Here is a 12,964-nt window from a genome sequence, read left to right on the forward strand (position 1 = left end):
AAGCGTTTGGGTCCTAAAAGCAATTCTGAGTGCCTATCCCTGAACAAATGAAATTTTCCCCTGAAGCCATGTCTTTCTACCAGAAATAGTATGCAAAGAGGACCAAATGGATTTAAATTTCGTTATTTTCCACCATCTTGATTTTCCAGGTTATTATATCTTAAATGGTGGTGGTAAAGGTAATTAACAATTTAATCCATTGCTGTTGTTGCTGCTACTGCTGCTACTTTTTTTTTTTTAACCTCCACTGAGTGGGTTCCACGCTTACTTACAAGTGACTATAAAATTGCTAAAATCCAGCAGGTATTTTTCAGCTTCTGGTTTTACCAAAATGTAGTTCACTAAACCTCACCTAACTTAATCAACTAAGTAGAGAATTCCCCAATGAGATGTTAGGGAGGGATAAGTATGTTGTAAACAAAACAATTAAAGGGCTAGTTCACACCTCATCAACTTGCCCAACCACCTGATAACAGTTAACTACAGACTTTCCTCATAAAACGCGTGGATCAAGGAGGTAAGTTAGAGTCCAGGTTTTCAGAAGGGGCACGCACCTCCCCTTTCTTTACCTGAGGTCTGGTATTCCTCTGCCAAGAGTTCGCATAGTATTGCCTTGTTGGCCAGAACAATATCCGCATAATGCCTCTCGTGGGGAGCGCAAATTCCGATCCAGAAACCCCATTAGGCAAAGCAGGCTTCCCTTCATAACTGCAACCTTTGAGACCCCAGAGTAATATAAGATCTTAGATTCTTTTTACCCCAACTTTCCTCCAGTATGCTTTCACTCATATCATTGAACGCTCTCCTGTGAGAAGAAAAGCACATATTACTTTACAGATGGAGAAACCAAGGCACAGATAAGTGACCTGGCTCTAGCCAGGGTCACAGGCAGAGGTCAGGCTGAAATGCAGCAATGTGACCTAAGGTCAATTTGGACTGGAGCCTGTGTGGTTTCCTGGAAGGGTCCTGAAATTGTAACCCCCGGTGACTCACTGGGGGCCACCTCTTCATTTTACAGAGTTGAAGATAAGGTCTCAGAAAGTAAAATGACTTGTCTGAGACCCCCTGGGATATGAACCAGTCTCTGTAGTTCCTACCCGGGGTCTCTTCTCCACACTGCAGCTCTCTCTTGCACAGAGGTCTTGACAGAGAATTTCCTTTTCAAGATTTACAGGTGGACCAGGTATGGTAATAGAAATTTCAGTGTGCTTCCCAGAACACGGATGCTCCTTAAAGCGGGGAATTTGGATAACATGCACCTCTAAAGTGGAGGCCGTGACCTGAATGTGGCCATGCAGACCCCGGGGGGGGGGGGGGGGGGGGGATGTATTCCCAAAGGGCAGGGGCTACAGCCCTAACAGCTAAGGCAGGTGGGAGCGTTCAAGGACAGAAGCAAAGCAGGAGGGGACTCTGAGGAGGACTAAGCCCTGCCTCCGGGGGTGGCTCCCACTAAGTATAGCCTTAAAGGAAGGCAAGGCCCGGGTTTAAAGAAAAACAGGAAAGATGAATTTTTATGTGAAAGCCCTCAATGTTCAAATGTTAGCAACTAGCGGAAATGTTTAAAAAATATCACGTGAGACTCTTTCTTTCTCTTTCTCTCACCAGAGATAGATGGATATGCTGTACAAGAACACTGAACATATATAGTGACTATATATGAATATATGTAGGGTGTGTGTGTGTGTGTGTGTGTGTTCATTCTATAGGCCTATATATAAGTTGCAATCTCTGTTAGAGGATTTCCTATGTCGACACGTATTTCCGTAGAATAGGACGCACAGGGTCCGTTAGCGCTCAGTCATAAATTTCAGATTTGCTTATGAATTTGTTTACTTGCTCATTCTAGGTCTTTGGAGTCCCTTTAAACTCCATATGGAAGATGCAGCTTTATTTCTTTTAAAACTGACCGAGTGTGACTTCAAATTCAACGAGTATTGAGTATCTCAGTCTGATTGGTCTGTGTGTTCTTTCTTACCCGGTGCCTGCAAGGGGGGGGAAAGGCCGTCATGCTATCCCCACTTCACTTACGAGCTCAAGTGAGGTTCAGGAAAAGTCAAGTCACCTGGTTCGTATTTCCCTGCGGTGCCTTGCTCAGTCCAAGCCCAACCTCTCTCTCTGAGCCCCACGCTCTCCCCACTAGAGCGCATCCTGAGAGTGCCTCCCACCCGCACAGACACATGAGATCTAGTTCCGAAAAGGCTGGTAGGCCTGGCACGTCAGGTCCACAACAGCAAAGGGAGAGCCTGGATTCCCATGTCTCCTGAAGTTTGCAAACAAGCCGGCATGGGGGCAAACGGTAAATAACATTTAATTTGGTAATGGCTCTTTAGTTTTAAATCACTTCGGCATTTGCTTTTAATTGATTTCTTTCAATTAGACGACTCAAATATGTAAATATTTGCTTTTCTATGGTAAGCTTTTGTTTAAATTATTAAAGCGTCAGCTCCGTGACTGATTTTAAGAAATCAGGTTGCCGCCGTGCTGATAATAGAACGCATGCGATAAAACAGGCGGGAATCACTGCTTTTGGCTCATGTGCTGTCACCAAATGTGGCTGAGAGCAAGGCAGCACGCAGAGAAATAGAAGCCAGGGCGAATTTACAGTTTTCTTCGAATTGCTCAAGGAATAAATCAATAAATCAGGGAGTTAGAGAACAAATGTAGGATGAAATAACATCTGAAGGCGCTCACTCACGATAAAAGCTTGTCTTGCTCTGTCTTTTTTAAAAGCACTCATCAATGGCTCTGGACCCAAGTATTAGTTCGCTAAAAGGAGCGGAGGCGGGGGCACGGGAGGGGGCTTGTGTAAAGGCTCAGGACAATAACTATACGAGAACACTGGAGACCAAAAAGAAGATGATGATGATGATGAAGGCGGAATGATGATGAGAGCAGAGTCATTTCATAGCCCCAATCAGGTGGAGCTATGATAAGCCTTGATTTGCTAGCTGCCCAATTTTACCAGCATCAAAGGCAAGCATGGAACCCAAAGAAGCCGGGTTGACAGTCGGGCTATCCTAAGGCAGAAAGAGGAATAACAAAGAATGCTCTGATTTCAATAAAAGGAGAATTTGGAAGTAAAAGGTGTGTAATGACACTAATAACCAGTCTTTACCAGCCACATAACAATCAGAGGAGGAGGCGACCAAGGCCAGACGGGAGAGCTCAGCACGAGTCACCGGCACCTAAGACTCTCCTAATAACTTTTAGTATTTGTTGAAAATCATGTCGACAATACAGTTCAGTAACCTTTGTGCTATAAATCCATTTCATCTGCAAAAATGAAAGCTGAATAGAATGTGATATTATATAGAACCCATCATGCTGGTGCTATCTCCAAAGCTCTCTGCCAAATAATAAGCTAGATTCCAGACCGACAGGCCGAGTGGGGCCAAGAGCTGAGCCACCTGCGTGCCCACCAGACCCAGCCTGGGGCTTTGGAACCTGCTTAGCACAGAAAGGAGATGAAGGCCCCGAACAACCCTCCAGACTTTGGTGAAAATTGTCCTGAGGCGCTTCAACTCCACATCAAATTTACTACGGAGAGGCCAAAAGCGCGTCCATCTATTATCTGGTGGAAACTGGAGAATGGGCCCATTGCCTTGGTGCGGGGCATCAGGGAGACTGTTATACCAGAAATTTCCAAAATGTACCCAAGCACGATGGTGACTGGGTCCATTTCCAAAATCCAAACTCCCCCTGAATGGAGCTCTGGGGCCAGGCTGTACCTCCTTCAGTGTGCCCCCCATCCACAGTGGAGGGTAGGACCAAGAAGCTCATGTCACTGTTGAGAGAAGGATGAGGAAAACCCTTTTCACAGGAAACATGTATGGAGATGGAATCAAGGCAGTATGTGGAGGTGCTGATGTCAAATTCTTCCTACCCAAGAGTGAACCCAGCTCTCCTCATTTCTATATGGTCCCTGGTCCATTTGTCTCCTCAAGTACCTTATTAATTAAATACTAACACTCACATGCTCATTTCCTTCTTTTTTATTTGTTTTAATTTTATTTATTTTTTGAGAGAGAGAGAGACACACACACACACAGGGCGTGGGGAAGGGGGTGGAAGAGAGAGAGAGAGGGAGACACAGAATCCGAAGCAGGTTCCAGGCTCTGAGCTGTCAGCACAGGACCGGATGCTGGGCTCGAACCCACAGACCACGAGATCATGACCTGAGCCGAAGCTGGACGCCCAACCAACTGAGCCACCCAGGCATCCCTAACATGCTCATTTCTTAAGGCAGAAAGTGAATGCAGAGGTTTATGAAATATGTTATATAAGCCTCACTTAGTCTTACAACTCTGGGAGAAGAGATTACTTGATCTTGAGAGGAAAAAAATAAAAAGGCTGACAGCAGACCTTATATTCAGGTACAAGCCAAAACTTCTTGGTAGTTGTCAGGATTTCAATCTGAGAGTATCACATCCAAAAAATGTAAACGCGTACCCAGTCCCCAGAAGAAAACTGAATTCACCTGTCTTTACAAACGGTGCCATGTTTTCATGTGAGAGTAAGTACAATACGATCAAAATTGCTTCAGAGTTGGTTACAAAATCCAACTGTCCTTTGGATTCACGTTCTCCTGGCTTTACAGTGTTGAACTGCTCTTTTGTGAAGCTGGCCCATAGCTTTGCCTGTCTGTCCGCTAGTCCTAATGTACGATTGCTAGCCTAGCTGAAAAGGCGGTGTGAGCTTTTAAAGTAAGGCTGACCAGTGAGGACGGACAGCCAAGAATACTCAAAAGAGCACTTTCTAGAACCCGATGTCTGGCTGGAGTGGGCAGGACAGAGAGGAGGACCTATACCATTTCTGATGTAGCTGTGTAGATCAGATCATTCTCCAAAGGGACCACAGGAGGAGCAACAGATTTGGCGGGGAGGTAATGGTTTAATTTTGTACCTGTAAGATTTGAGCTGCCTAAGGAACCTCCAAGTGGAGGCATCCCACCCATCCCACAGGTAATTCACATCACTCCCTGAATGAAAATCACAGTCCTAATGCTCCCCACACCACCCCTGGTATTCTGGTCCCCTCCACGACCAGGTTCCAAACAGCTTCTCCGCTCTGAACGACTTCTCACCCACTGTTCCCCAGCCATGTCAGCAAAATTTCTGTGAATTCCTTCTTACCTGCCTTGACTGGGCACATTGTGAACAGTGAGAAGAAAGAAAGATTAGAGAGTGAATGGTCTAGGTTAGTGGTTAAGCATGTTGCCTCTAGGTCGGTCTGCCTGGGCTTGAATCTAGACCCTCCTACTTCCTGTGTGACTTCGGTCAAGTTACTTAACCTCTCTGTTCTTTAGTTTCCTCGCCTGCAAACCAGAAACAATAATAGTACCTACCTTGTAGAGTTGCTGTAAGGAACAAGCATTAATGGGGAGAAAATGGCCTGCTGTAGGCCCTCGGGAAAGTGCTTCATGGGTTTCATATCTCTGAAGTTCTAAATGAGGCTTCTTCTGAAGCTATTCCTGAGCTCATGAAGGGTGGTAGCTCCTCTCAGCGCTTATATTTCTGCTTCTAAATTGCAGAATAGGAGAACTGTGGTGGGAGGATTCTCTCAGGTCTCAGTGAAATGATAGAGAAGCTCTTCCTGACCCAAACACACACAACACGATCACCGAAGTATTTAAGTACCCTTCCTGAAGAGGGATTCTGATGATCTAAGACTGAAGGTAGTTTATACCCGAATCTCCTTATTGCCCAAGCTTTCGAACTTAACGGCAGAGGAACGGGGGCAGGTAAAGATGTGGCAGTGACATGAATATCTGAATATCTTTGGATAAGATACATGAGTAGCTTATCCAAAAATTGTATGTATGACTCTAAAAATACATATAATCTAAATTGATCAAGAAAAAGCAGCTCTCACGAACGACGTGTTTTTCTCCTAGAATGTCCTGTCTCCAGGCAGTAACCTTGGACAAGAAACTATGTAGTGCTTCTCCTAAGGGGCAGGAGAAATTGTCTTTAGAATTCAGGACCCTACGCTGTTGAACCTGTTGGCCCTCGCAGTCTGACCTTGAAATTGAACCGTTGTCTCTTGCGTGACAATTGGATGAAATCCTCGGTGTTTAGGCATTGAAATTCTGAGACCGCTGTTACAATAGAAAGAGAGAGAGATGATTTTAGTGGCCTAACAAGTTATGATGATTTGTTCCTTTGGTTGTCATTCTCTTTAAAGAAACCTCTTCTGTGGCTAAAAACACCACAGGGTAATTGTAGGCAGCTATCCTTCAGATGGAGTTCATGACTTTGCGGCCACTCACAAGTTCTAGCTTTCCATGGGATTCCTTCTCCTTATACGCTTTCATGCAGCCCCTCCTAATTGTCCTCTGCACCTACCAGAAGCCTCACACACCCTCATAAAGGACATTAGTTTGGCAGGACCATTTTTAGGGAATACCTCCCACCATCTGATACCATGAAACATTGGTAGGGACCCTTCCCCAGATAATATCTGCTAAAGGGTTACATCAGATCCCATCTTTGTGGCTGGCACATGTGATTTGTTAATAACTAAATTCGTGTTTGGGGGGCCATTGCTGAAAAACACTAAAAAAGGAATTAAATGCAGGCGATCGAAGTTACCGTCTTGAAGTGTTGTAGAAATGTCTTCCGAGCACTGAGTCATTATCCTTCTACCTTCATTTTCTTTCCAAACATTTCCTTGGTGTCAACAGGGCCAAAAACATCTACTGATCAATCTCTTCCCACTCGAGTTCTTAACAAAGAGTAAGAGCCCTCTCTTCATATCGCAATGGGAAATGTGAGTGATGAAAGGGAGATTTTTTCCCAAAATTATTTCTATAACACAAGCCATCAAATGATCATTATATTTTATGATTCTGCAAAATCTGCAAAAATCAAAGCCATGTAATATACCTTGCAGAGGGCTCTGCTAATCCTGGCCAACCACATTCATGCCTGAATGACGGGTGAAGTCCTGGTAACTGGAAACCTGACACCGAAGGAATTCCAAACACAGACTAAAAGCATCTCTGTCTACATAACACGGGCGGCTCAAGCGCCTACAAATGTATTAGTTTGTGCTGATCTTCTTTTAGCTTTGCCATATTTGTAGAAGAACTACAGAACAAAGCATCGGCATCAGATCAGCCGCTAAATAATCCATGCGTGGCATGCTTCAGAGTAGTATGGCTTTGCCAGATGTCAGCTTTCTGCTAAGGGGTACAAGTACCTCTGTTAGCACCGGGAGTTTTACATCATGTTGCTTCCTCCCATCTGAACCCCAAATTTGGTCACAGTCCATTATTACCAAAAAAGGAAATCCATAAAGGCTACCTTGCAAGTTACGAAATTGTCTTTGTGTTGGCTGCTAATGGCACACATGGTATTTTACAGAGATTAAGAGGAACAAGAACCTGCCTTTTGGAAGTTTTTCCTCAAGTGAGAAAGCTGATGCTGATGCCTAAGGTGGACATGTTCACCTTTTCTCATAATTTCTTTATGACTTTCACACTTTTTGTGCCTGCTGAACTTATCCCTTCTCAAAGCAAACTCTCTTCGAGTCACCAGTGGGTCTCAATCTGAGTTGTTTCTCCCCTGTCCTTCTTCAACTTCACCTGTCCTTTCTTCTCCTAAAAGAAGCTCATCAGATGAGAGACAGTGATGGTTCTTGAGCTCAGCATTGAGTCACGTAGGCGAATTATGATCGGCTCTGTATTGCAAGGATTTGTTACTGATACTTGAACTGAAGGTTGCAAATAACTTATTTTAATAAATTACAACAGATTTGAGTTTTCTCCTTTCATAATGTTGCTCCCATTGTTCTTGAATCCCCTTGTTCTTTCTTGAGTGGGAGGGAAGGGCGTTGTGTTCCCACAGGTGGTAAGGAAGTTTGCATAAGCCTAGCTTCTGCCTCTCTTGGGCTCCAGTGGCTTATATGAAAGTCATCCATCATGTGTGTTCCAGTCAAGAAAAGGTTGGGAAGTACTGTGACAGATGGGGCCTGGACATCACCTGTACCTCTGGTTCATGTTCATCAATCCTCAAGGCCAGGTACTTGAAACTGTGGTGATTACACCTGATTTTCACCTTTGACATTACCCTCCTAAGGCCTTTGAGACCCTGTATACTGCGTTTTTAAATGTACACATTGCAGTGTTCTTAGATTATTGTGTTTATAACAAAAACAAAGAAAATTTCCTTGCTGGATAATAATAAAAACAATCCATGAAAGATTTTTGAATAAATACACTTAACCTGTACTAGTTGATCATATTGACCTCACTGGTGAGTCAAGGCAATTAAATGTGAGCCCAAGGTTTATTAAGCACATACTATGTTTCAAGTATGATACAAGACAACAGAGTATACTTTTGTTCTTGGAAAACAAGACAAATATACTAACCCATGCCCTGATAAAGTTTATAGCTATTCCATGTTGGACCCAATCCAACACTTTTTTTCAGCCCACCATCTTTTTCTCCCTCCCTCCTTCCTCCTTTAAAAATTAGAGACCATGTAATACACATGTAATGCACAGCATGATGACTGTAGCTAACACTGCCATATGGTATATAGGAAAGCTGTTAAGAGTGTAAATCCTAAGAGTTCTTATCACAAGGAGAATTTTTTCCCTTTTTTCTTTTCTTCTTTCTTTTCTTTTTATCATATCAATATGAGAAGATGGATGTTAGCTAAAACTTGTGGTAATAATTTCACATATTTGTAAATCAAACCGTCAGGCTGTGCATCTTAAACTTGTACAGTGATGTATGTCGATTATTTCTCAATAAAACAGGAAAAAATAGAGACCAGTCGTATCTCAACCATTGCCAAACTCTGGCTGTCAATGACAGTCCATCACTTCCTTTTATTTTTCTACCCACTGACTTATTTCCACACCTTACATACACCTCTGACCCTGTATGGTTATCGTGCTTGTTTGTGGGTTTTCTCTTTAAACTCTCCTTAACAAATTCAACGTACATTTATTTATGAGCCTAGATACATAAAGCCATGTGCCCAGCTCAGAGGGAGATCACCAGATATATGAGACTCAGTTCCTTCAAGATGCTTGTGCTCTAGTCCGGTATATAACAAGTCTTTCATCCGTGTAAGGTGACAATGACCTACTGGGGTGAGTGCAGGAAAAAGAGATTTTCTTTGCAGTTGAGAAAGGGAGGAGTAGGGAGAGCAGGGACAGATGGGAGGGCTCAAAATTGCTCATGCCCCTTCATCTATTCCAGGAAATATAGCCACACCATTCCTAGTTATGAGGTTTTGCCAGTGACTTGATTTATCCCATACTGAGCCCTTTCCCCACACAGGATTGTCTTAGCAAATATTGGAGCATGCCTTATGTCTTTCCATAGAGTGAAGACTGTTGGTACCCAGGGGCTGGCTCTCTGACTTGCTCAGCCTCTGATTTTCAGCCCCTGTTTTCCTTAATGAAGAATAGTAACATAGTGAGATGGCAAAAAGAGACAAACCTCATGTAAAGTAAGGGATCGTTACTCTTTCTTCCCGTATCAACACCATACAGCCTTGTGATGCTTCGGCTTAAAGGTTAGCATCTGCATCTGTGGGATTGGAAACTGTATAACTGAGCTACTTCCTGTGAGTCCTCCAGGAAAAAGCTGACTCTTTTGGCCTCCAGAAATGAGCCTAGGGGCGCCTGGGTGGCTCAGTTGGTTAAGCGTCCGACTTCAGCTCAGGTCATGATCTCACAGTCCATGAGTTCAAGCCCCACGTCGGGCTCTGTGCTGACAACTCAGAGCCTGGAGCCTGCTTCGGATTCTGTGTCTCCCAATCTCTCTGCCCCTCCCCTTCTCATGCTCTGTCTCTCTCTGTCTCAAAAATAAATAAAAACAGTAAAAAAAATTAAAAAAAAAAGAAATGAGCCTAATCAAGAATAAAATAGGAAAAAAAGTGAACAGTGAAAAATGTGGAAAAAAATCATTGACATTTAAAAAATATAGATATTTTCAGGGCGCCTGGGTGACTCGGTCGGTTGAGCATCTGATTCTTGATTTCAGCTCAGGTCATGATCCCAGGGTCATGGGATCGAGCCTGTCAACAGGCTCTGAGTCTGCACTGAGCATGGAGCCTGCTTGAGATTCTCTCTCTCTCTCTCTCTCTCTCCCTCCCTCCCCCCTTCCCTCCCTCTCTCTCTCCCCCCTCCCTCACTTGTAGGCCCTTTCCCTCTGCCCCTCTCCCTCACTTGTAGGCCCTCTCTCAAATTAAAATTAAAAAAATATATATTAGTAAAGAAAAAGATAAAAATATAGATATTTTCGTGATAACTTCCCCAAAGAGTTCTATTATACAGAAAGCAAATATAGACTTTTTCCTTCCTTAGGCAAAGATGGTTCCAGAGTGAAATTTTCAATTGAAAGTGTTTTTTATGAAAGCTAATAACACATCCAAATAAAACTCAGGAGGTCACCTGAAAAATGAGGGGTCATGAAGTAGAGATACATTTGCTATGTGGGTCCTTGTTTTCATCAGTCTCCAGAGGAGGCTGCCCCTGGATTCCTCAGGGTTGGTTCACAACATGCAACATCAGTCACTCTGATAGCATTTCTTAGGCCCCAGAATGGATCGGCTTTTGCGCTTTCCTACAAACACTAAATTTCACCCAAATAAAGAAACCAAGAAAGGGAAACTCAAGATCAACAGAGCTAAAATTTCAGCTCTTTCTTCTTCTTTTTTTATGCTATCAAGGTAACGAGGAGGGCTTTTTTATTTTCTTTTCATGTGTGTGGCTGTGTCTGTGTCAACCTGCGTGTGCACAGAGGTACACAGACAATTCTCACCAGCACTTAGAAGTTGTTCTGGCAAAAGTCTGTAAGAAATGCCCAGTTTTGAGCAAAAAGTTATTATAAACAACAGCAGCACCCCCCCATCAAAGAAAGAAAAATTCCTCTAGCACGCTTTGAACCTTAAACAGTGTTTTTATAGGCCAGCTCATTGTTTTTCTTCTCTATGAAAAATTAAAAACAATAACTGTTTTGATGAGTTCTACGGGAAAAGACAGTTTCCATGATTTCATTTCTTGACAAAGAGCAGCTACCTCACTTGGTTTCTGCCACATGTAAGCAAACCCCCAGCCGTAAAACCTCCCCTCAGAGAAAGGGATAGGGAACCCCAAAACTCTTGAGCTCTTTCCCATCTGCCCGGGGGGAAGCCTGCCTGCCCCTTGCTATGAGAGTGGACGAGTCGCAGGGGTGAGGTGTGGGAGAGGAGATGACTGTTCCCGCCCCACCCCCACCACAAGCACACAGCCTGTGCTGTCACAGCACATTCAGGGTGGCTTCTGCCCCGTCACCACTTGATCTGGGTTGTCTCTCCAAAAATAAAAAAATAAATAAAAAAACCCCAACAAGGTGTGCCTGTCTTTTATAATGTCCTGTTTTAAAGGAGAGAAATCTCCAGGGAAAGAACAGGACCCTAAACGTCCAAGGCCTGGAATCCCTCCTTTCTCTCTTTCCATTTTAAACAGGAAACATTCCCGCTAAGAGGGTCCAGAGGGAGCATGGGTTGTATGTTCATTTTAAGGCAGATAATGTTTGTGTGTTACAAATGTCAGTGATTTATCCCAAGGGCTTAAAATGAGTGCAGAAAAACCACATGTTTCACTTCATGCAGAGAAATAGCTTCAGTAGATTTCGAGAGAAAGCACAGGTTAAGGATTTTTTTTTTTAAGTGTTTCAGAAATCTCCAGCATGAACCAAAAGGAAATAGAAATGAGAGTGGCGGTGGGGGCGGGGGGGGGGGGGAGTTGGTGCTTACAATATTTTATGACAAAAGATCTAGTGAATGCTGGAAGTTTTCTAAATCAAAGATAAAATTGTAAAGGAAAGGGGAGATGTAACCCTGATCCTCTATTTCCCAGGGCTGGAGTGACAGATTATGCATTTGTGCTCTATTTGTCATGGGCAATTTAAAATAGAGCAAAGCAAACTGCGCTGAATAATAGCAGTTGATGCTATAATAGCTTGTACACAAACAATTTAATTTTTTTATCTGAAAACTCTAACTAGATTACCCCAAGCTGAAGGATCTTTCATTATTACGTATAGCCAAATTAAGACATAAAACAGTAGAGCGAGAGTTCTATTGTTCATCCTTATGAATGTCCTCACATGCTGCTTTCCACATGCACCCACACTTGGAGCTCGTCAACCCTTCATTGATTTGGGGAACTTACAGAGCTGTTTTAACATCAGATTCTGCAGATTACAGGGTGATTTCGACCCTCACTGACAGTGCTTGATTAACCACAGACGCCGTATTCTTCTAGCTCTGTCATTTCTTCCAACTGTTCTACCAATTTGTACTCTGACATCGAAGAGATTTTCATTAATTATTATTGTTGCTTTTTTTTTCCTTCAAAAAATTATCACAGGGAGAGTAGTAGAATGTGGGAAGGATCTGGTGATGGTGGTGGTGAATACGTGCACAGAAGGTTTATGGGATTTTAAGAGCTGCAAACAGAACTCATCTGTTTAACCCCAGGCTAGATAAGATGCAGTCATCTGTACGCTGTTTAGAGACGTATTGCTTCTGTTGTAGCAAATGGAACAGAAGATGCTTGTTGTCTTAGTAGAGAGATCCAGACAGGGTCACTTTCTGTTAGTGTTTATTGTTGCCCTGGACCTTTCTGTGTGCCTACTCATTACACAATGCAACTTACAGCTGGTTTGGCTTTTCCCACTCTGCTACTGGTACTTCTTGACTTCGTGGTAGAATTGCTTTCTATCAAGGCGCTACGTGGATAATCCCCAGCTCTGACTCAGGACTTTTTCTAGGAGCTGTAGAGAGGGGAGAGCACATAGGGGTGGCCCAGAAGCTAACCGGAGTTAGACCAAGACTATGGTCCATGTCAAAAGCACCCCCACAGATCTAGAGATGAGTACAGCCCCTCGGAACTGTATAATTCTGAATAACCTGCACATGTCTCCCACTACCCGTGACAGGCTTCAGGGGGGCAGAGA

General features: G+C 43.4%; 1 protein-coding gene across 1 annotated transcript in view; it reads left to right on the top strand.

Moving 5' to 3' along the window:
• PARD3B (par-3 family cell polarity regulator beta) overlaps positions 1-12,964 on the top strand; it is a 1,010,919-nt gene that overhangs the window by 992,539 nt on the left and 5,416 nt on the right. The window lies entirely within an intron of this gene.

This window comes from Lynx canadensis, chromosome C1, assembly GCF_007474595.2.
Source record: "Lynx canadensis isolate LIC74 chromosome C1, mLynCan4.pri.v2, whole genome shotgun sequence".
Lineage (NCBI taxonomy): Eukaryota > Metazoa > Chordata > Mammalia > Carnivora > Felidae > Lynx > Lynx canadensis.